The sequence below is a fragment of the Belonocnema kinseyi genome, chromosome 2 (assembly GCF_010883055.1).
Source record: "Belonocnema kinseyi isolate 2016_QV_RU_SX_M_011 chromosome 2, B_treatae_v1, whole genome shotgun sequence".
Taxonomy (NCBI): domain Eukaryota; kingdom Metazoa; phylum Arthropoda; class Insecta; order Hymenoptera; family Cynipidae; genus Belonocnema; species Belonocnema kinseyi.
In genome coordinates, this window is record NC_046658.1 from 63,296,217 (window position 1) to 63,322,525 (window position 26,309).

Here is a 26,309-nt window from a genome sequence, read left to right on the forward strand (position 1 = left end):
GTGATTTTTGATACCGAATTTGAATTCAGCGCCCCAAAATCCATAGGAATACGTGTGTCTTGTTACCAGATCCGCACACTTTTTTGTGTGGCTGTGTAATTGACTACTTATCTCGAGTTTTTGGACGACGAGACAATTGGTTATAAAACCAGTACTGTTATTGTTAATATAAACTTATTTCCTGATGAATATTGGGTTGAATCTTGAACTAAATATTGGTATTTTTTTAGTGTGATTCGATTAATTATGATTCTGAACGACTTTTAAAAAATATTTTCTTATAAAGGGATAAAAAGATATTGCTATTGAAATCAGGAAGTTTGACATTGTATTCATTTAAGTAATAAATAAAATATAATCAAATTTATATATGTAGCCTCAAGTTCTTATAAAGCATACAGCGTAGAATATTTCTAAAAAACAGAACAAATTTATATTGAACTCTTCAAAAATGTTTTGAAATATTTAACAACGCAGATCTTTGAAAAAAGTAATTATTCGAATAATTGTTTCGAATTTATAAATATTTTGGACCTTGAAGTATTGGACAAGTGCTAATGATTTTTATTGAAGACATCCTAACGCGTTCCGTTAGCTGAATCAGTTGGGGCGTTTGGTAAATACTCAATGCGTGCGTGCGATCTCGGGTTCGTTTCTTAGTATTAACAGATTTTTTAGTGCACTATGCCTTAGCGTCATAATAAAAAATTCTATTAATAATATTTCTGAAAAATAATTGCGAATATCCTTGATATTTATATCACATAAATCATTTTATTTTTTCTGATAAATAACAAATATTATTTTTATCCATCCATATTGGTGTGAGATTATAGAGTACCTGCTTTGATGCCACAAGCCCTACATGTAGTAGTTTGTGCCTTAAAAGAGGGTCTAATTTGTGATAAATACAGACCCTATTTTGATGCTCAATGTGGAAAAACGGCCGATTACGCACACTTTTAGCGTCAAAGTAGGGTCTAAATTTGATTGAAATCGCTGCTTATTTAAAATCTACTTTTCAGCTTCCAGCGCCTACTAAGGTAGGAGTTATGGCTTTAAAGTAGGGGCTAAATTTGAACTTGGGAGGCACTATCGCTTGTCTTGTATGTCGATTTTTTCTAATTCGACGCCGAAAAGATATATCAAATTTTCAAGCATCGCAAAATTAATTGCATAACAAAATTAGAAGAATTAAAGGAAAAACAACTCCATGTGAATTCGGAAATAAAGACTGTTGTAAAGATTTTAGTGCACTTAACAAATATAGAGATTCGGAAAACGTGAAAATGATAGGAAGTTTCTAAAAGATAACGCTAAAATTTTTTCGCTAAAGCAGATAAAAGTAACAGAACAATCATAGCAAAACGGGATGATTACGAGGAGAAAATGGAGACAATATTGGGGGATAAAAAAAGTTCACGGTGGTAAATAAAGACACTACACTAGCAACACAGAGATATCACAGATATGACCAATCACTCGGAAAAGCAAAAATACGTGGGTAATGATACAGCTACAAACTTAGAAACAGCAAATGGAACAATACCCTTAATTTATGGCAGTTATAAACACCACAAAGAAGGTACACCCTTAAGACGTGTCATATCCAATTCAGACAGTCCCGTACGCTCTCTAGCGTCATTTATACGTCAAACATAAAACACACGGTTGAACCCCCCAAATCATAAATGAAAAATAGTTTTGAATTAGTTAAGCGGCTAAAAAATGTAAAAATACCAAAGGAATACATTTTGGTGTCCTTAGATGTAAAGTCAATGTTTACTAATATGAAAAATAGGACTAGCAATAGCAAGCGTGAAAAAGAGGTGGGATCAGATACAACCGATAACTGACATTCCAAAAACACAATTTTTTAAAGCCTTATCATTGTGTCTCCGCAACTTAACTTTTAAATATAATAACAAGATTTACAAATAAAAACATGGTCTTCCTATATGATCCCCTTTATCTTCAATACTATCTGATTTAGTTTTGAACGATTCAGAACAGGAATACCTGAAAAAGATCTAGACAATATTCTAGCAATTTTTAATAACAAGTTCAGTAAATTGCAATTCACACATCAACTTGAAGAAAATAATAGAATCGCATTTTTGGATGTCTCTATTTACCAAGATAATGACACGATTAAAACTAATTTGTATCAGAAACCCAACTGGTCGGGCAAGTATCTACATTTTCACTGTCATCAAACCATTTCGTACAAAAAGGGAGGGGTGCAATCAACAACCTGGTAGACAGAGCCATAAAATTATCGAACATCACTTTCCACGAGGAAAATTTGAAATTAACAAATAAAATGTTAACCAAAAACCAGAACAAAAGAAACGACGCGACCCAAAAATCACAGGAGGCTCAACCCCCAACACCGAAAAATAAACAGTAACATATAGCAGAACTAGCAGAAAACGTGTATGACCTGTCACGATTTGTTAGCAAAAATAAATACAAGGTGAACCAAGACCTGCAATCAAATATAGTTTATTGCACTCCATGCGGAGGATTTAATGGGTGCTGCATAAGACAAACCAAAAGATACCTCAAAACAAGAACATATGAGCATAAAAGGGACCACATCAAACCTCCAGAAAAACCAACGGCTTTGACAAGACATTCTTGGTTAATGAACGGGCGAATGTAGAAAATTTATCGAAATTCTATCTTCCGTTACTGCACAAAGCAAAATAGGCCAATACTCAACACAATTTTTAATCGGAAACCCCAAACAACTATAAAACAAACACAAAAATACAGAGCAACTAAATAAGCTATGCATTAAAATTTTGTTTTAAAATAAATTATAATAAATTTTTTTTTTTGTAATTTAAATAGATAATAATGCATTCAGTTGAAAATATAACTATATCCTTGAAAATCCATATATTTTTGTGCAAATTCGTCTTTTTTTGGTAGCAAATTGATCTTTTTCGTTAAAAATTCTTCTTGATTGAACATATTCATCTTTTTGTTTAAAAATTCAACTATTGGGTTGAATGTGGCACTGGTTTGTTGAAAATTACTGTTCTGGGCTTCATCCGTGTAGTTCATAATCAATCTCTTTGGCTGAAAATGTAACGACGCCAAACTCTCCCTTTCCGTCATCCCTTTCTCAGCCTGCCTGAAACTGCTGGCTTACATGTATAGCGAACTTGAATGCTACCCGAATTGCACAACAGCAGGGGAGAAACCACTGTACAGGGGCATTTTCAAATTTCGCGCCTTGAAAGTTGCATTCGGATCGGTCATTCGGTCAAGTTCGTGCATCTTCGGATCAAGTTTATCACAGTTTCGATGGTTGCGCTCGAAACTTCAAATAGATACAAGTGTCAAAAATATATAGGTTATATTATGTAGTAATTACCAATAATAAAAAGTGTTTAATTAATAATGAAGTGATACATGTGGACTGAGAAGTCAACGTAAATTTTTTTCTGTGCCAATAACATTATGGAACGGCTGCTGAATGACACATACTATAAAATAGTAATAATATTCTGGCTTAAAATATCATGTCTATATTCATTTCTGATACAATCCTATCACCAACGAGTCTCTATTTTATTTCAGTGGTTGCAATGATTGTTAAATTATGAATAAGTAATTATTGTTTAAATTGTTACTGTCGACACTGTCAGTAATGAACATACAAAACCAAAAAACATTCCTTTGGTAAAGAATAATTAACCGAAAGTATAATAAAAATGACGGGTCGATCTGTCATCATTTCAGGGTTATCTTCAGATTCACCTTTTTGCTCTCATCGCTGTAAATAAATGTAGGTGATGTCAATTTAAAGTTTTCACATGTAATATTTTATTCACTTTATTCCAAACATATCCTGTCTATTCATAACATACCCTTTTTATGTAGCAAATAAGCGTTAAACGAAATTCACTCTTCGCCCACTGGAAGCGCAGAATATTATTACTATTTTATAGTATGTGTCATTCAGCAGCCATTCCATAATGTTATTGGCACAGAAAAAAATTTACGTTCACTTCTCAGTCCACATGTATCACTTCATTATTAATTAAACACTTTTATTATTTGTAATTACTACATAATATAACCAATATATTTTTGACACTTGTATCCATTTGAAGTTTCGAACGCAACTATCAAAACTGTGATAATCTTGATTCGAAGATGCAGGGACTTGACCGAATGGTCAATCCGAATGCAACTATAAAGGCACGAAATTTGAAAATACCCCCATACAATGGCTTCTCCCCTGTTGTTGTGCAATTCGGGTAGCATTCAAGTTCCCTGGCAATTTTTAAGCCCCAGGTTTTTTCGATAATTTGTCTTTTAGGCTCGAAAATACATAAAAATGGCAAAAAATACTTGTTAGCAGAAAAACTTTTTTGATGAAAATTCATACTCTTGGTTGATAATTTAACTATTTTGGTAGTAAATTTAATTATCTAGTTAAAACTTAAACTATTTTTTTTAAATTTAACTACCTGATAGAAAATTAACTTTTTGGTTAAAATATCAAAATTTCAGGTTGAAAATTTAACCGTTTTGAAGATAATTTCTCCCATTGGGATCCAAATGTTAACAATTTTGTTGAAAAAGTATCTATTTTGTTGCAAATTCGTATTTTTTCAGATGAAAATTAATCTTCTTTAAAAAAAATTTAAACATTTCATTTTTGGTTGAAAATTGATCTTTTTGTAGTATAGAAACTTCAACTACTTATTTGAAAATTTGACTTTTTTGTAATGAATTAATATTCTTTTTTAACATATCATCTTTTTGATTATATATTCAACTATTTGGTTGAGTGTGCGACTATTTGTTGACAATTCATGTTTTTAGCTTCATCCTTTCAGTTGATAATTATTCCATTTGATTATAAATGTAACTATCTTGTTGGAAACAAAATAGTGCATCATTTCCGAGCAACAGCACATTTATTGTGAAGCAAGCACTTATGTTCGAGGTTGTTTTTTAAAGAAAGATTCAAAAAAAAAAGAGAAAAAAATAATGAATGTTGATGATTGCAGAGTTTTCGGTAGAAAATTTTGGAAAAGGAATTGCTGAAGAAATGGCTGCGAATTGCATACCCTTCAAGTGTAATCTTTAGCATTTATCGTGTTAGAATATGAGAAGAGAGGAGCAAGGTATTCAAAATTACGAAAACTTTCAACAGAAATTTAACGGAATAACCGATTTTCTTCTCTCTTTTTTTAATCATCTCGTCGTTTTGTAATGAACCTTTGATTACGCTGTTTACAGTATCGTCGAGAAAATAACAATTTGGGACATCTCGCTGTTTCATTGAATAATAAGTCATTCCATTTACCATGGCTACACTCACGGTGATGGTTTGCTCCTTCCCAGGCGCATAGAATGCATTACATTATCAATCAATTAGAAACAAAAACAAGAAACAGGCCATTTTTCGAAATCCGTACTTTGAGGGATTGTATTTAGCCATTCAGATTATGTGGTTTAAATATCACATCAAACAATTCATAATTGTAAGAGAAAATTTTTCAGTTGTATGACATGGACTAAAAATCGAGCCTGAGGAGGATCTGAGATTCTAGCGGTAGTGCGCGAGTATCACATACCCGCCAGCGACTTGATACATTAACAATTTCTTGAATATCAACTCGTTTAGGCTAACATTTTTCTGAAAACTTCTATGTACTGTAGTAAACAACTTTCGCTCTGGATTTTTTTGTTGCCAAAAATGTTTTTGATAAACGAAAAGATGGAAGTTAATGAATTCTGACATGCGCCGAGCATCAGAAAAAATTATTTATTATTTTCTTTAAATAAATTTTGAAATTATTTTTTCGCTTTCAGTCAAAGGGCATTTTGGACCACATCTCTAAAAATTATATTTAAACATTTCATAAGCTGATTGGCTGAACACGATTTGAATTAAAAGAACGAATTAAAATAGATTGTTCCAAAAAAATCAGTTTTTCGCTTTTATTAGGAAACTAAAAAAAGCTGAAACTTTTTGTTTAGGTGAAAAAAAGATGCGTGATGAAATTCTATATCTTTAAGCTTTTGAAATTCTCAAAGGGGTCTTTCCACTCCAGGCGAAAGAATTGAATGTGCCCTTATTATATTCAGGAGCTTAAATATGTTTTTCACCAAAAAATTACAAAAACTTTTTTGATTTTTCAAAAATGAATGTTTAAAGTAAATTTAAAAAAAATCGATATTAGATTTTCTTTAATCTATTTTACAGATAGCTTATAATGTTCTCTAAAAGCATTGTAAATCAAAAATTGGTAAGTCTCAGTTCTCGCGAAATAATTACCAACGTACGCCATGGTACGCTGTTACACTTGTTTTTAATTACTTCTCGAAAACTGAGAGATAACCCTATTTTATATTTAGAGGGCTTTTAGAGCACATTGTATGCTATCTATAAAAAATTGAATGAAAATTCAAAAAGTTTTTACATTCATATCATTTATGATCAACAACGTATAAGTAGTGACAGAAATTTGAAACCACAATTTGTCAACGGATCTCCACGCTGTGAGACCCCATGAATCCGAAAATCAAGTTTTGGTAATGGCATCGTTTTTTAAAGCCCTACAAGATGATCATAAGAACTTTTTGAATTTTCTTAACGAATCGAAAATTCTGAATATAATAGTACAAAAAATAATTAAAAATTCCATATTGTAGTCAAACCATGCAATTTACGATAAAATATGAATAAACAAAAATTGTGATCCCCAAAAAGATGTCCAAATTTCTTAATAATCAATTCTTTATAAAAAACTTAGTTTTTGTTTCATTTGTGAAAAATAACATTAAAAATAACGCATTTGTGGAAAAACGACGCAAGTCAAGAAGAAAAAAAAATGATTTGATAAAAATTGTGCACCAAGCCACTCATACATTTTTTGTCAATCACGTTTTGATGAGACGCGTAGTTTTAAGCTTAATCATAAAAATGAAATAAAAAATAAAAATGAAAAAGTGGAGAAATGGAAAAAGGTACGAAAAAAAATTGATAAACAAAAGTTTTGTACCCAAAAAAGAGATACAAATTTATTATAATTTACTACATTCTCATCATTTATGATTGAGAAAGTATTAAAATTGTCCGAAATTTGGTACTATAAAATTAAAATTTCGAACCATACAACGCAAAAGAAGAAGAAATTCCTACACAGAAATTATAGCTTTTAAAAATCCTACAAAATCTGTTATACCCTTTTTCAATAAAACTCGTCATTATGTTTCTTTTCAACGAAAGTAGTATGCAGAAAATCGAAAATTCAAATCTTGATCCTATAAGCGAAGCATAATACGGGGAAAGTTTTTGGAGGATTTTTAGTGTTTAAAAATTCCCAAAATATTTCCATGTACCATTTTTGACAGAACTCCTTTTTTTAGTTTATTCATCAAAATTGCTATAAAAAAAATCGAAAATTCCAATATTACGCCAAAAGTCGAGATACGTAAAAATGTAAAAGAAGACTTGTGGTATATTTTGTTTTATTTCTAAAATATAACATGAAAACAAAAATCATATTTTTAAAATAACAAAGCGAGGTAGAGAAGAATGTCTGAAAAAAGTATTGTAGTTTTTTTTTCGAGATAATTTAAAAAATGCTAATGCATAAAATTAATTCTAATGCATAAAATTCATAAGATTCATAAAATGACAATTCATAAAAATAATTCAGCCTACAGAGCTTTGAGCACCTTAATCTTTAACTATGCACATTTAATTACGTTAACAATTCAGAATATGAAGACGCATACAAATACTAATATCTAAGGGAGATCTTTTTGATACAGTTTCATTCAAGTGTTTCAAGTGCAAAGAGTGAATATCCGAGCGCGAAGCACGAGATCGAACAGTCTCGCGCCCTAGGCCAAAGAACGAGGAAACTTGTGAGCCGGGCGCGCAGCGCGCGATGAAGATGTCCCCGTGCGGTGGGTAGATTTCTTTAAACTTCAGTTTAAAAATTTGTATTTGAAAAAATCAAAAATTCTTATGAATTTTTTTTTTAACAATTAAAACCTCTTAATATAACTAAAATCGTCATCGTTATGCAAGTTTAAAAAAGGCATAAACTTTTCAATTTTGAATATCTCCTCAGTTTCTTGAATTTTTCATACATTATTTTAGCGTTTTCCTTTCAACACTCAAGAGAACAAATATTAGAACTTTAATTAAAATTCCTAAAAATAGATTAAATTTTTCAGTAGATTTGACAGCTAATGCTTCATTTATCTCAAACATTAAATTCTGAAAGATGCTCATTTTTCACTATAAGTATTATTTCATGCGTTTTAACGGCCTTCAAAATTAAAATTTTTTTAAATGCTATGACCTTTCTCGTTAAAAATATGCTTCGGATTGTATTAAAAACGTGTTGCTCCCTTTCATGTTTTTTTTCAAAAGTAGACGGGTTTTCTAAATTGAGGAAATTTGCGATAAAATCTTTTTAATTAAAAATATTAGTCTGAAATAGAGTGTATTTGAGAACGACATAATAAAGTTTTTCCATGTTTACTGTTTTAGATAAAAAACAGTTTTGCGTGTTGTTTAGATAAATAGGTATGAATGAATGTGTACAAATAATATCATTGAAGCTTATGGGTGGATAGATTTCTCGACTATAAGCAATTAATTGATCTACTGGAAAGACAGTTTAATTAACCGAAAAGTTCATTCATTCAACCATTTTTCAGGTAAAATTATTTCAATTGAAAAAATAATAAAAATGTTATTTAAAAATTAATAAATTCTTAAACTGAATAATTGAATAAATTAAATAATATATTTAAAATAAGTGTCTGATACAGTTTTTGCATAAATTAATTAATATTGAAAAATTTAGTGAAGTTCTCGGAAACTTAGAGTCTAAATTTCATGGTAAGATTAAGAATAAATATACTGCGCCAAATAGTTAATAAAGCTGATGTTATTTAATATTTATTATTGAAACAAAATTATAATTCTAAAAATTGTTTTCAGGCATCGTTCGTTGACACTTTCTTATTACTGCTGAGGTGCAATTAAATTAAGTGTCTGGTTTACAGATAGAAAATAGAATATTTTGCATTCTTGTGGGGATTAGAGAACGTTATTCTGAATCCACGCCTATTGTGAGGTCATGCCAGATGTTACTGTCAGGTGAACTCTTCTGTATGCTATATCAGCCAACCGGACATGCGACATACATTTCTGGATGTTTCATACATTTTAATTTCCTGTATTGAATTTATTTAAAATATAATTTTTTTAAATAAAATGTACTCATCTACTGATATGATGTTCGTACAAAAATTTATCTCTATAGTTAGTTCTTTGGCGCAGCGTACATATACTTCCAATAACTCTCTTTAATCTATTTTTGTTTGTTAATTTATCTTATGTATTCGGCAATATACACAAAATTTTTATTTTATTAATAACTATAACAAAATAAAAAAGTACAAACAAAATAGAAACTAAATTTTATTACTCATTATTGTCAATCTATTAATGTGGAATGTAAAGATAAATGAAGCTGAAAGAATTGAACATTTAATTCAAAACCATGCGAGATAAAGTACTCTAATATTAAGTGCAGTGAGGTATTGTCAATATTGCTAATCAGTCAATATTGCTCGCGACATTTTATTCCAGGATTCATAATGCCTTTCTCCATGTAGTTCGAATTATTCAATTCAGTTCTTACATCTTGCGCATCAAATTTCCCGAAACAGAACACCCCACATCCTGTACAAAAAGTTGATATCCTGTGTAGTGAGTGAAGTAGGTTAGTGCAGTTATGAAAAGAAGTCGCAAGGATACTGATTCGACCGTAAAGTGTTCCAAGTGACCCTAATTTTAGATGAAGGGCGTTCAATTCGTGGTCAAGGTTGTCAGATGATGGAGAACGTCTGTGCATTGGCCGCTCTACTGCCTGACCCACTGACGAATTTGGGAGAATGCCAGACCAGGTTACTTCTTTGGGTCCGCGATCAGCAGTACACATGTGGTATTGTGAGTATTTCAGTATTGCTATCAAAGTACCCAGTGTGCGATACACATCAGCCATGTGTGAATCGAGTACGAAGAATGAAAAAGGACCATTAGGGTCCCATGTGTCAATTTCGAGCGTCTTTGATTTCAGCACGTTTTTGGGCCCACTAACCATTTGTCCGCTTTTGGCTGCAACTCCCAACAATTAATCATAATAATCAGTGCATGGAGTACGGGGATTAGTCCCTAATGATACAGCTATTTGCTGTCGCTCCTATAAGTCAACCGTTACGTTATACGTTAGTGCGTTCATTAGGCGAAGAGGACACATAAACGGAACGGATCTAGACCCATAACGCACTCCAAAGGTTAGTATGCACCGCATGCCTTTCATCAATATCCAGTCTCAAGCAACGATCGCAGATACATTGCATGTTTTATTTTGATTGGTAGAGTCGGTTAGTGAGTCACGAGATCAGTAGTGTTATAACCCTTCGACGTGATTAATCTGGAAAGCTGATAATTGCCTTGTGTTCATAAGATTTCAATTTAAGTACTGTCATTCAGATTAACAACTATCGGCCTTTAGACGAGTTTAGAATTTTAATTTGTTGTTTGGCATTCCAGAGCAGAGAACGGTTTCGTATTTACGTTTATTTTGTGAAATTCGGATTTGAGGAGATTCTTGAAAATCGGTGACATTCTTTAGTGATTGTGTATTTTTCCAAGTTTTGTTTAAAGGACAATGAGGAGACTGAGAATACTGTAGAGGGCGAAAAAATAGGCACTACTTTTACCATAGGCGTTTAATCAAAAACTATCATTTGTGGAGTTGTTTGATCGGTTGGTACTTGAAAGAGATGATTTATGGATGTGGCTATCTCACACTCGATCGTCGATAGAAAGGATACAGCAAAAGCATAGTGTAAGTGGTGATTTAATTGTTTGCAATTCTCAATTATGTCAATGTTAAGCGATTTTTCTATTTTATGATTTAATGAGAGCAGCACTTGACTTAGTTTTATACAAATGGTGGCCATCCTACTAGATGAGGTGTATTTATTAGCTTCAAGCTGGCATCAGTCTTGAACTACGAGTAACAGTAAAATTAATTTTTATTCAGCCCACAGATCATTATCCCAGGTAAAAATTGGTGTGCCCTTATCGCCTGAATTACTTAATAATTAAACATTTATTTTTCACTATGAAAAAATTGTCCATGCTTGCCTTTAAGGGGGTCCCCCCTGTGACGGCCCGTTTTTTACCTTTTTCTGGGGTTTTGTTTTGACGAACGATAACAATATACAACTTTGAACTTTTCACTATATATTTATTCACATTTAAACAGTAAATTGTGCAAGCTTGAACCCAAAATCTTTATTATGATGCGTATGTCGCCACGGGTTTGAACTTTTTTTTCAAATTTTAGGACTTTTATCGATTATTTTCTTACAAAAAAAAAACTTCTTGGAATTTTTTTTAAATCGTAGTTCAGGCGATACGTACAAATGTGATAAATCTACCCTACAAATTTCAAAGCAATAGGTCAAACCGTTTTTTAGATATCATGTCGGCCAATTTGAAAAACGTTGTTTCGAGAAAAACGTGTTTGAAAGTTCAAGAGCGATTTAAACAATAAGTACACTTTAGTCGTTCTGGCAGTTGTAACTTTCCAATTACTTCGAATATTGGAATATCACATCAGCAGCATATTCTGCACATGTGTAGGAATAAATTTAGACAACAAAAAAAAAGATTGTTATGACATTAAAATAGATAAATCAGAAATTGTATAACCTTCAAATGCAAACTTTAACATAAGTTAAAGTTTAATAAATTGCAAATAATGGATCATATCAACCCAGTTTAAATTTTAAATCACAACAGTGAACACGCGAACACAATAATTAGTCACGGTCATTAATAGTCCTAAGTAACAATTAATGACGACCACTAAAAACAGTAACAGACAGCCTTTAATGGTGTAAAGAACAGCTTCTATAAACGATCAATAACAACCATTGGTAGCTGATAATAGCGACCCTTATAAAAGTTGATCAAGGGATACTAATAACTCTTATCAGTAGTCTCAAAAAATATAGAAAAATAAAGAAAAATAAACTTTTGTCAATCTTAATAGGAATCATCAATATCAGGTGTCTCAATTAGATCATTAAAATTTCTCCAGTAGTCTGTTTTATAGTGTACCAAAAAAACTCTTACGTAAAAAATTGGGTAGTGCGAGTTTTTGGCGATAATTTCTACAATTCTGTGCCTTCATTTAGTAGAAATTGTTCAGAGTACATAAAATATTCTTTTCTACTGACGCTTACGTGATTAAATAAATTTTCTAAACAATTTATTGTTATTATTATTTTTAATAATATTTTCCTTAAATAATTGAAGAAAGTTTTGGTTTATTCTAAAAAAAATTAGCTTTGTTTTGACTTTCTAGTCATAGACAAATAATAAATAAACGTCGGAGAGAATAATGTTTTTAAACAATCTCTTTCTTTTTGCGGATATATTTTTCTAAAATAAAACCATATATTTGAAATATTTCTCAAATTTTCCATATGGATTATATTTTGTATGTAACTTTTTCTTAAAGTAGTCACTGAGTGCCTGTTCGTTTACATAAAATGTTTCTGAACATTATCAAGAAAGTAGAAATAATTTATTCCAAAAAATAAAACACTATTTAAAAAATTGTTTTTCTGGACGTTAATGTATTATATATTTATAACTAAAAAGCCAAAGAAAAGCTGTAAGTTTTAGAAAAAGCCGCAAGTTTCAATAATAAAATTTGGAAACAATTATGTTTGTTAACTTTAATTAATTATTACCTCACTCTGAATTGAAAAATAGGCAAAAAGTGGAATATTTAGGGAAAACGCACCTACTGGCAGTATTCAAATAGGATATCACTAAAAATAATAAAAGGTTATTTAAATAAATATCTTGATACCTTAAATTAATGATTACTTAACTCTAATTTAAAAGTGGATAAAAAGTGTAAAACTAAAGAAAGAACTTCAACTTTTTAGCAAGATTTTAAGAGAATATCGCTATAAATAATAAAACAGTGTTAATTAATTTAATCAACTTTAATCGATTATTGCCTTAATTTAACAGGGAAGTTCAATGCAAATTGAAAAGTTTAGATGAAGCATTGTCTTTCCAACTCTATTCTAAAACAAAATTACTACAAACAATCACAATTCGCACGAAAAGAAATAGGACTTATGGGGTATTTTTCGACTCTATAAACCAGGCTTATAAGGAAGTAAATTTCAAAGATCTATGTTTGATTCGTGTTCTATGACTTATTACTGTAAAGAGAAATGTTGAATGTGAACTCGATACACCTGTCATTGACTATTCTGAATAAAATGTGCAATAACGCCTTTTTCCCTATGAGAACTACGTGCTAAAATTCATTGGGCTTGTGGAATTTCTCAATATAATTTCATGTCAACAAAAATGTACAATTTTTAGACTACTCGGCGTTGCTGGAACAACATAGCAATGATAATGACCAATGTTCATATTGGGTTTTGAAGTCAAGCAATTGTAATAAATGAACCGCAACAGACCATGTAGAAAAATGTTCTGGTGCTGGCTCAGCCCAGACCAGATCGTCGGGTCTCCAGTCTGGCCTAGGCCTGGGCAAAAGTGTCAAGTTTTTTTTGTACTTTTCAGAACTTTTTTTGGTCTTTGATAGCTGATCAGCGTTAGTCCTAGGCTAAATTATAGCTTTCCAGATATAGCTTAGACCTTTTATTGTTTTTGATTGGCTGAGCAGCACCAGTCCTGGTCCAGATCAGATCTTTCAGATTCGACAATCTAGACAGATGAAGCCAGACCTAACAGAAGACTGTCATGAAATTTGTACTCACGGGAGCCAAAACCACCCCCTAGGAATTATCAGTAGGTACGTTCACAAATGAAAAAAATGTAAATCGTTATGATTGATCAATTCAACCGCCTCTTTACTTACGTTAGTAGCTAAAAATAAAAAACTTATCAACAGTCAATCATTGCTACTCCTATCATCGATCAATTACACCTTTTAGGAACGATGAATATGAAGCCTATGGCAAAGGTTAATAAATCTCTTAGACAGTCAATACAACACCTGCTCGAATTTTTTTATTTTTGGGGCATTGAATATTTTTTCAGTTTCAAACAATTTTCTTTTAATTTTCCATGGCTATCTGACCCAGCGTGCAAGAGTTTCTGGTCAGCAATAAGAAATAAAGATGAATAAAGAGATTTATAATTTGTATAATCCTTATTTTGTGATAATTTTTTTAAAACATATGTAGATGCATACAGAAATTATTTTCGTGTATCCGGATGTCAATAGATTATTCCATATGCAGTAAGCTTCTTTTTTATGCGTGCACAGTATTGAGCAATTAACATCTACATGCAAAAAGTGACTTATTTATATCCGGTTGAGGTTGAAAGTTGAAAAATAGGAGCCGTCAATGAGAAGCTAAAGATATCCTGTCAATGACTTCTGTCAACATAAGTGTCTAGGAAAATGATTTAATGCTAGCTTGGATGTGAAACCGTTTAGTCATGAAGACGTAACAATTCGCTTATGAGACATATATAATATTTAGTTGTAAAGTTATAGTGCAATAACTCATCCGAAGAAAGTTCTTAGCATGAGAATTACATTTTGTAGGCTGAATGCAAAATAATAACTGTAAAATGTTCCGAATTATCATGTCAAATTTGTGGGTTTAAGTGAAGTTTTTTATACTCTGTAGAAATAATTTTAAAACACAATTAAATTCACATACGAAAGTTTACTATAAACCATTTTCAAAAAATGTCCACTTTTCCACAGTTTAATATTACAACTCTTGCGTAAAATATTGCCGTTTCCACAATTTAAATATATGTCACGCATCAATAAATTGTAACAAGATTGGGGAATAAATGTATGTAGCATATTTCATTCTGGGAATCATGTACATTCATTTCTTTGTTCATTCGCGTGAAGTAACCGCTATTTCATGCCAATAGTTTCCCTATTTTAAGTACTTTTGAAGAAATCTGATAATATCAATTTGCAATTTATCACGCACGTATCTTTAAGGAGTAATATTGTGTATCAAGTTCTGTAAACTTTAAAGGTAAAAGATAATCTAATTTTTGTATTTTATAATATTGGTTATACTAGTATTACTACGTGCAGTATAATAGTAAAGTGGAATATGGAAATTGTAATCTTAAACACGAAAACTATCATGAGGTAATTAAAATTATAAAGAAGCGATCTTATTCGTCTAGAGCGTCTCGTTATAAAGTGAATGTTTCTTTATCATTTTTCTAATATGGATGTTGTATGACTTGGAAAAAACGACTAATTAGCGTCTGAAAAAATGTCGAGAGTAAGAGTAAATATCTGTGTAACAGGTTTGATTTCAATATATCTTAATTATGACAGAAATGAGTAATAGTTTATAACAATAATATTTTATTTACATTATATACAACTTATTTTTCGTAGTTCATTTTGTGATTGGCTTTAGGATCCAGAGCTGTTATATTTGCATTCCAGCGTGTATTTTTTGTACACAAATGTTTAATTGATCATGAAATGTTAATTAATCGTAACGCGACTCGTTGGAGTTTAGACACTAAGATCTTTTGGTGCACACATTAGTTTTTTTTCGAAGTGATATCATTAAAAATATTGTCCTACAAAGAACTGGGTTCGGAATATTCTTAACAAATAATTGAAAACGTATATTTATCAAATTTCGATTCTCATCATATAAAAGTACAAAAAATTACATTAAAATTAAAATAAAAAATTATTTAGCGCTGATGAGGACCCCACCAGGATCTAAACGTCTTCCGAGTCGAAATTTGGGCCCTACTTTGAAGCCGTATCTCCTACCTTCGTAGGGGCTGGAAGCTGTAAAGTAGGTTCTCAATAAACACGGATTTCAATGTAATTTAGACCCAAGTTTGACACCAAAAGTGTCAGAAATCGGCCGTTTTTGACATTTAGCGCCAAAGTAGGGTCTGTATTTAAGATAAATTAGACCCTTTTTTAAAGCTCAAACTACTACTGTAGGACTTGTGGCATCAAAGCAAGTTTTCTATAATCGCACACCAACATGGAAGAATAAAAATAAGTTTTGTTATTTATTAGAAAAAATAAAATAATATCTGTGATGTAAATATCAAGGATATTCGCAGTTTTTTTTAGAAATATTATTAATCGAATTTTTTGATAATGAGGCTAAAGCATAGTGCACTGAAAAATCCGCGTTAGGATGTCATCGATAAAAATCATTAGCACTTGTCGAATAGTTCAAGGTCCAAAATCTTTTGATATCCATGAAAATTGAATAATTACTTTTTTTTTAACTTTCTGTGTCGTTAAATATTTGAAACAATTTTTGAAGAGTTCAATATACATTTACAGCAAATAAAACTGTTCAAAATGGTACCACAATCAATATCATTTTGATATGCAACAAAAATGATATCAAATTCAAGAGCATTTAGATCGGGCGGAGTAAATGATCGACTTTTGAGATCATAATAATCTGATTCGGGATCATGTATGAACTCAAACCAAGATGACTGGCGTTCTTGGAGTACTTTAGCTCATATGCAAGATTTTTATGTTTTCTAATCGTGCAGTGTACTTGAAATGTTAAAAAAAACGAAATCTCATATTAGAAAATATCACCTGTTAAGTGTAGTTGTGATTTGCTTGCGGTTAGATACCATTTTTAGGTTATTTCGTTATGATACCAGTACCAAGAATTCGCCGCTTTTTGTTTACTCTGGCAAATGAATCAAAAAATAAGATCAAATTGATCCGGATGGACAGATCATTATAATCTTGAGAGCCAAATGATCATTAGAGCAAAATGCTTCGAAACAAACTTGATCCCTTGTTGTTACTGTGTTGGTTCTGGTTTTTAGAAGTATTCTAATTTATACGCTTTAAAAGAACTCGAGACTATTTATTTGAATTTGATGTGAAACTTGATGATTTAAATAAAAATATCTTTTTATCTCTTTATTAAGCGAAGATTAAAAAAAAAAGTCGTTCAGCATCATAATTAATCCAATTATACTGAAAAATAAAAATATTGAGTTCAAGATTCAATCTAATATTCATCAGAAAATAAGTTTATATTAACAATAACAGTACTGGTTTTATACCCAATTGTCTCGTCGTCTCAAAATTCGATATTAGTACTCTCCCAATATGAATCAGTGAAAAAATCACTGATTGAAACAGTAGTTAGACATTTCACTGATTAATCCGTGATTTCGGACTTTTTCACTAATCAGTTCAGTAACACCAGAGTAAATCATGTGAAGCATAACCTCTACATTTTTAAGTTAAGCGTTGCTGTTACTCTTTTACTAAAGTAGCAAGAAGAATTACTTAATGAAATCACTTTTTTAATTTTCGGGCTGCAAGTTGCTGAATTAACTGCGGGATAATTATACTCTAACTCATATAGGAAATACTTACTTAACTGGCTTATACAAGAAAGTTCAATCTTGAAATTAAATTAATATGTGAGGTTTTTTGTCATTTAAAAGTATCGGAACTTTTCACCTGTTTAATATTTGATCATATTGATATGTTTTGAGTTTTTGCTATGATTCTTCGATTGAATGTACTAAAATATTATTCTATTATGATTCCTTAATTGACCTACTGCAGGGCTGCCAACCCTCAAAAGTAGTTATTTCACTGAATCAATAAGTAACCTATCACTGATTGTCAGTGACCCATTTCTAGCTATTTGAATCAGTGAAATTTCACTGACAATTAGTTACGTTTCTCTGATTCAGATTTAGAGAGTAGTCAATTATTTTTCATACATTTGGCTGTTCTTATTCTCCAATAAATATGATAAAAAAATTTAAACAGTTAACATTTTCTAACAAAAGAAAATGCTGTTTCATCCTAAATCAAGTGGTAGACACGGTAATAGTAATAGTCCTCTAAAAAAATGTTTAAGAAACTCTCAATGATTTCTTGTGATTCTCAATTACATACGTGACTGCTTAATACACAAACATTAATTAGTTATGGATCAAAATGTTTATAATTACTTATTAATCAACAATATTTAGTAATTTTTCATGATGAATATTATTCTCATACAAATATTCAGCATTTTCAGTTAAGAGAAAATATTTTTCTGTAATTAAGCATTGCAAAGAAGTATTGATTTATATATAAATAATTAATGACAATTAGGTAAAATCATGAATTAAATATTTTTGTTAATTAAGTGTGCATTCAGTCATTAAGATAACCAATGAGTTTAATCAACCTAAGTAAAAAATAATTTTTACTTTATTTTCATGAAGTTTGAACGTTGTAGACTCAAAAGATTCAATGTAGGGACATTATTGAAGTTGTGGTTAAACAGCGTCAAAGTATGGTCTTGAGATATAAAAATGTAGGCTCTAAAGATTCAAACTAGCTTCAGAGAGGTTTTACAGCTTGAAAGTAAGTCAATACTCGTTTAATTATTTATGTATATTTAGAAGTATTCACAAATGTTTTAGAAAAAATCCAATACAACTTTTATCACAAATAAAAAGTCGCTCTATCTGCAACACAAGTTACCTTTAAGTAATAAAAGATGCCCTGAATATTTCATATGATAAACATGTCAACTTATTGCATCCTTATTTGTTTCGATGCAAAAAAGGACCTTGCGTACCTTCAAATAACTCGAAAAAAATGATGCGTATGTTTTTCCTGTGATTCTAGTATTCGCTTATGTAGAAATATTTTATTTAATAAGAATTTAGTGTATAACTATCTTATAACTGTAATTATTTTTTTAACATAGCCTTTATACACTGGCTTGTTTTAAAAGTAAAGAGTAATTATTGCTCGATATTAATATTATTATTGGAAAGCAAACAAGAGAAAATTTTTATTATCAGGAAAAGTTATTTTTTTCGTGTTTGCCTTTTATGTTATCATTATATCTTAGCGAAGGCCTTCATCGAGGATTCTATAAGAAAAGGAGGAATTTCCGTAGCCTAAGGCATCTGTGATCTATCCAATACGCATTATGGTTGCTATAAAATTAAATGAAACTCTGAAACTTCTGGGTCAAATTTGATAGGACTCTTCGAATTGTACCAAAATGTTTAGATGAACCGTTCAGAGAAAGGATCCCGAATCTCTAAAAGGAAGAAGCTATACAAATTAATTTTTTAATTTAAAATGTATTTTATATTTTGCCAAATACATACTCTTTTTAAATATTAAGAAATATACAATTTCGAAAATCGCCATGATTATCTTGTTTAAAATACGTTTTACGGAATATATTTCGACAAACTCTTAAACCATTTTTTCACTCTACATTTTGGTTATTAGATATTGATGTAAACATATTGAACTAACTAAATGAAAAGGAGAAATTAATCCTGGAAACCTCAAATAAATGATGAACATTTCAATAAATGTTTTCAAGTACACTAAAAATATTTAGAGTATCGTACCATAGCTAACTTTTTTAAGTTCACATAGAACTCACTCTCTGAGCTCGAATCCATGACTATTGATTATCCCTTAAATCCCATTATTTTAAGAGTAAAGAAATTCACTAAAATTCGTATAATATTTAATGAAAGATCAATAACTTTATTTACTAAGAAATTCATGAAACTCGCTGGATTTTTGTGTAAAAGTAACTGATTCTCCATCAATTTTCACTGATTCAAACAGCTCGAAGTATCTCAATGATTTTAAGGGATTTTTTGATGACTTCAATTAAAAGAGTAAAATTATTTTTTATTTTTATTAGCATAGCTCTAAAAGTATTAACGTTAAACGCTATATTAGGAGATTCACTCAAAAAGTTCGTCTCATGCAGCACATAATACAAATTGCCTTTTATTTCAATTCAAAGCAGTCAGTGCTCACAGAAAAGCAGTAAGATTTCACTGGATAATCTGGATATCAATGAATTACTTCTAGTTATTTGAATCAGAAAAAATTCCAGTTACATAAAATAAAATTGTTACCACAATGATCATGGACAATAGATCAGTTCACAATGGGCTGGTTCATGAATTTCTGCTCACAATGCACTACAGCTGACAATTTTAAACCGATTTCGATATGGCTTTTTTGTAAATCCTCAGCATCAGACGATATATCGTAAAACTGAGTCTGATTTTTTAGTTACGTACGTTCTGTCTACATAATTATGGAAACCAAGAAAACGTCAAAGTGAGGTATTCTGACAATATTATTTCTTTTTCTCTGAAAAAAAAATCCAAATTAAATCAGTATGTGTCAGAATAAAAGTACTTGTAATTCAACAAAATAAAAATATTTACTTGGCCATTAAACCCAATTGTTATAAATAAATTATGTTATTTAGTACTTAAATGCGGCGCTGCACAGGATAAAACACATTTTTTAAAGTAAAAATGTCAGAATCTCCAGCAGAAGGATATATATTTATATAGTATATTTTTTCCTGACCATCAGTTCAGAATAAAAAATTACCATAAATTATCAATACAATCACAATGATTATTTTTACAGACATTTTCAAAATCATGTTAAAAACTTTTTATTTTCTTATTTCACAGCATTTTGAGCTAATTACTTTAAAATCAATTGTGAATTCTTATTTGTCAACATGGAAAAGTTCAAACGTTAAAAATGTTCATTAATAATAGCAATGTAATAAACGAACAATAGGTTTAGTATCTTTTTTATCGAAAACCATTTTTTTCCAATTAATCATGCCTTAGGTAGCTCAATAGTAATATTCTACGAGAAAAATGCGTTATGAACTTTGAATTGTCGTTGGGTTAATGTTGTTTATAAATTTTTTAACATATGTTTATCTATAAATATTGTACACCTGAACAAGCGGGTTTTTCGTTGTAATTTTAATATTTGTAAGCATCTTGATAGTGGTATTAAATAGGTAAATTCCTCAATAATTATAAGTGGGAATAGTTATATAATAATATTAACAAATTGAGACTTTTTGGCAAAAAATATTATTTTTACAATTATTTCTATCACTAGAACTTTGTATTAAAAGCTGCGTCCAACGATATTTAAACAAAAAGATTAACTCTAGTCTTATTGACTGTTAATATTTAAAAATTATGAACGGTTCCTTTGTTTCCTTTTTACGCTAATATTATGTTAATATTTACTTTAAATTATAATTAATATTATTAATAATTACCACTGTCAAGATGCATGAAAATAATAACACGGAAAAACCCGCTCATTAAGGCTTATTTATTTATTAATTAGGAATTTTGAAATAAAAATAACAGTTGAGAGTTTGTGATAAACTTTCTTGGTTAAAGATTACTATTGAATTATTAGGAACATGATTCAGTAGGAAAAATAAGTCTCTTCAATAAATGGTACATTTAATATTTGTTTTTAATATTGTTAAAAATGAAAATTGGGAGTTTGTGACACACTTTCTTGGTAAAATATTACAACTTAGGTACCTGCCATCGCATTTAGTATAAAAAATAATTTTTTTTTGTTACAAATTTCTTATACTTATTATTTCGTTTATAATATTCTTATTAACGATAAAAATATTGAAGGTTAACATTTCTCTGGGTTCACAAATTATAATTTTCAATTTATTCGAAAGTAGTTTGAAGAGAAAAAAAACCGTAAGGTTAAAAAAATCTAAAAAGGTACAATTTGTCCATTAAGATATTTATAATAATATCCATTGTCAATATAGGTTTATATAGTTCGTTCATAACAATTGTATTAAATCCTTAAGATCTATATTTCTAAAGTATATGTACTTTGATAATGGTACATTGTGATTTCAACTCGCTTTTTTCTTCAGAGATAAAAAAAATGGTAAAATGTCTTTCGTTTTGTTTGAATGATTAAGTCTATAGAAAGAAATTAAAAAATCGGGTCTAGTATTGTTCTGAAGCATTTCATGATAAGAATTTATTTTTTAAAACATCGAAATCGGTTAAGAATTGACGGTTGTTGTGGATTATAAATAGTAAATTCTTTAATTAGCCCACTGTGCAGTTCGCCACTCTAAAACCTACAGTATGAAATCTTGATCCGGAAGTAAATCAAATAGTTGCCAAATGGAAAAACAGTAGACATCTACTGTAGGAAAATACAAATACACTTGTAATTTTATTTTATTTGTGCCGTAGTTATCAACTGTTTATCTATACTGTGTATCCGCATAGTCTATATAGAAAATATAGTTCAAAGTATTGCAATAATGCCATCGAAAGATACGGAAATCATAAAAAGTCTACTTTTTTTGCTGTTTTTTTATATTTATATCATTAATGACAAGAAAATATCCAAAAGTGGAATAATAATTTCTATTTCACGATCAAATAAGTTTTGAATATTTCAATAAAATAAAAATGTGTATTCGTATACCTAAATTTGTGCATTTATACTGACAGATTAATTTTAAAAGTAATTAATTTTGCCTTTTGAAACTTAAAATTAAAGTTGATCCAGAAATCTATTTTTGAAATTTTGAAGTGGGTTTGTCACTATACAAGACATAAATTTAGGTACAACAGAAAACATTTATGTTTTATTCAGTCACATAAATTCTGTTTAAATTCAAAATTAATACGAATTATATTAATCTCAACCTTTATAATATATTTTATTAATAAAATGTATTTAAAAAAATTTCCGATAACATATATCATATATTACATAGTAAAATAGTCGAGAAAATGGATAAAACTCAATAAATAACGAAAAAGTCAATTTTGCTAGTTATTCAAAAAATTTCAATTGCTTTAGTCAGGGTAGAAATATTTTAATTGCATTGTTGCTATACAGAAACAGAATCACTTGCTTATACAAAAATGTGTTGGTCTTTGAATAATTCATGTACCAATATAATGTATACCTTATACATATACATTCTGCTTTACAACTACGCACGATGCGGAGGTTGAAGACATTTTTTAACGAAACTTTAGTGGATCGTTTTTGTCTCCCGAAATAAAGTTTTCATCTATATTAGAAATAGGAAGGGAGGACTTTATTTTCTTCGATACGCCTTATTGTGCAACGGTTTGGTGTCCTGATGTGTGCTTCAACCAAATTAACGGTTTCGATTTGTTCGAAGTGTCTTAAACAAATAATTGGTTGAAACCCACAATCCTATACTTTAATCATCTATTAGATCAAAATTTGACGCCTTGTGTTTAGTGTGCTATCAATTTGTTAATAACCGAATATTAAAACATTTTATCCGCTTTCGAATAAAACCGTTACAATTTCCGTGACTTTTACTACTACATAGTCATTTATGTTATTCAAAAATCGTCACTGACCCTCTTTTGGTAACCGATACTACCTGATTTCTCCGCGTTACCGGAAATTTGATGTGTAACCTGTCGCGCGTGGATAATTCTGCGACGGGTCGTCTATGCGCATTCTTTGAAATTGTGCGAATAATATTCATTCCATCACAAACCATTGCAAAAAAATGGAATCACTGAATCAAATAAAAAATTTAACCTGTTTACACTTTGCTTGACTGTCCAAGATCTTGAGATAGGCCAACTAAAACTTTCGCATATTCGCATATTCAGAGTCATCGAACAATTCTCAGACTCTTTTAATCTTTCACGAATTGTATTTTACCCTTGTAATTAACATTATACAAAATTGTTTGAAAATTTTTGATCTATCCTAAAGCTCTAGACAGTCAGGTAAATTTTCAACAACTTATTCTTTCATAAACGAAACCAACCGTTTGATACCGATTCTGCATCACCATTGGCAGAACACTTTTTTTGATTTGACAACACACGTTACATTTTTAAAGAATCAGTGATTCATGAAGGAAACCCATTACACGGGACAAATCTTTGACGGCAATAAATGAAAGAATGAAGGTAGATATTAACGTAAGGCATATATGAGAATGACGAACAGACAGACGAATGGCCGGGTAACCCAGATCGGTTATTTCAGCCGATTCTCTGGTGCTGCTTGCCAGTATCGTGTCGTCCGTCGTAGACGATTCTACTACCTCTCTCACCTTTCGCCCGGTTCCGCGGCACGATTGCCTCGTGGAAATCTGCTTGGCTCTGGAAAAAAAAGTTCGGGGAAAAAATCTCGCCCCAAGCTCGTAGCCATTACCGCGTTGATGAGTCCCGAGTACCGCAAGAGTGAGTACTACATTCCCGTACATAGTATTCCAATTCCATGCACTGTTTTTCGAGACACGCGACGCGAAATTGACGAAAGGTGCAAAATATTTGCTAATTAAAGATGCGACTAAAACATATTCATATACCAATATAATAAATACCTTATACAGATACAGATTCTCAATAAAGAATTTCATTTTACGTTCTAATTGCTTTTAATTTTGTCAAGGTATTGGAAGAAACGAGGGGTGTAGTGGACAATCGTGTTTGAGAGAGTATCCCTGAGGTGAATTGGAAATTTATACACAACATCCAGAATAGGGGTATGCCCTATTTCAAGGGGAATCGAATTCCACAAGATTGGAGTCGCGTGAATTCAAGGTTAGAACCTAATCAGCTTCTGAGAATTTATTTTAATAATCATTGCCCCCCCCCCCCCACAATTCTTCAATATATACATATTTTAATATCCTTTAACAACATATTTAAATTTATAATCCTTTAACAACATATTTAAATCAGAAATTAAAGATTGTAGCCTTTCACATAGTTTAGGATCATGGACTGATTTACTTTTAACCATTTTTTTTTTCTAAAAAACTGATAACATTTGTTATTTTCTTCAACTTAGGCTCGTTCGGTACAGGAAATGAGACTTCTCAATATATGTCAAGGAAAAAATGTTCAATTAAATAAATTAAATAAATAACAGGTTCTTTAAAAGTCATTTCTTATGTCTCTACTTAGAGGCATGTCATTTTTAGGGGCTCATCAAAAACCATGTCACGTTATTTGGAACATTTTTGCCACCCCACCTCTTGTTCATTACAGATCATCACACAAAGCTTAAGCCACTATAGTGATGTCAATAATATGACCCCCTCCCCCTACTCAACAATTCAAATTTTTTTATATTTAATTTCATAACATTATGAAATAAAACATAAAACGTAAAAATATAATAAATATTTAGATACTTGTAAAATAAATGTATTACTTTTTTTTGTCAAGCACATTCTACATGTGTGATGTTTCGTTCAACAATAACCCCTGTCCACCTACGTTACAAATCGTCATAAAATCTATGCCCCCCCCCCCCCCCCAAGCAGTTGTAACGCACTTTTTGAAAGATAAATAGTGCTTTGCTTGGTTAAACTTAGATGGGGGACGGTGCATCGTACAGGTGAGGTGCCCTAACTGGTGAATTAATACTTGCAAAAGAAGCAATTATCACTGACAGGCCAGCAAATTGTACTTTTTCTTTTGTTATTGCCCTGAAGCATTTACTTGTTTTTCTTATCGAACAGAAATTGTTATTTATCAAATTGATTCAATTATTCTTACGATAATAATTGCATTATTGTTATAATAAATAAATAAATAAATAAAATATTGACATTCATATACTTAGTAGAGTTTTTTCACACGTTGTATTTCTATTTAAATTTTCTTTAGTAATAATAACACAAGTAATAAATTGATCTAAAGAACATAAAAATGTTGTTTGTTGGCTGTAGGTGCGTTTGAACGTAAAATTAAATGAAACGTGATTATAATATTATTGAAATAAAATTACAATGAACACTTGACTTTTGCTTAGCCATCTTTTATATTATAATATTTGATACAGAAATCGGAAATATTTTCAATTTCAATATATATTTACTAAATGAGATAGCCATTCAGAGTATACATATTAAAGCGTATCGAACAAAATAAAGTTCTTCAGTCGTAGTATTAATAAGGATCGAAACGTTTAATTGGAAGTCAAAAACAACACTCAAATGAATTTTTATTATTTGTTAAATTTACTTCTGTACGAGAACCGCAAATATAGTTCGAAAACACTGAAAACGAAACAGTTCAGATCATGCCTCAGAGCAATACAAGAAAATATTTAAAACTGAAATATTGCTTTTTATTTCACACAAAAAATGTTTCGGTGTCTCAATTGATTAAAATTTTTTTTTAGTTTTTTTATTGTAATTAAATTTATGTATGTGCAGTGAGAAACGCGATAAAATCTTTTCAACATATATATATAATTACAAATTTGTCATAAGGACAACCGCAGGATTTCACCGGGAGCGGGTGCTAATCTGGAAAATTGCACCCGCTTCCAGCG

At 30.5% G+C, this 26,309-nt stretch overlaps 1 protein-coding gene across 4 annotated transcripts in view; it reads left to right on the forward strand.

Annotated features, from left to right (window-relative positions):
* Positions 1-10,519: 10,519 nt before the first annotated feature.
* LOC117167042 overlaps positions 10,520-26,309 on the forward strand; it is a 34,029-nt gene continuing 18,239 nt past the window's right edge. For 3 of the 4 annotated variants that reach the window (XM_033351615.1, XM_033351614.1, XM_033351617.1), the window contains exons 1-2: positions 24,061-24,202; positions 24,414-24,565. The gene's annotated coding sequence lies outside the window, so the exon portion shown is untranslated. Of the gene's footprint in view, positions 10,914-24,060; positions 24,203-24,413; positions 24,566-26,309 lie in introns of those variants that run through there. The other variant, XM_033351616.1, reaches the window with a different exon arrangement.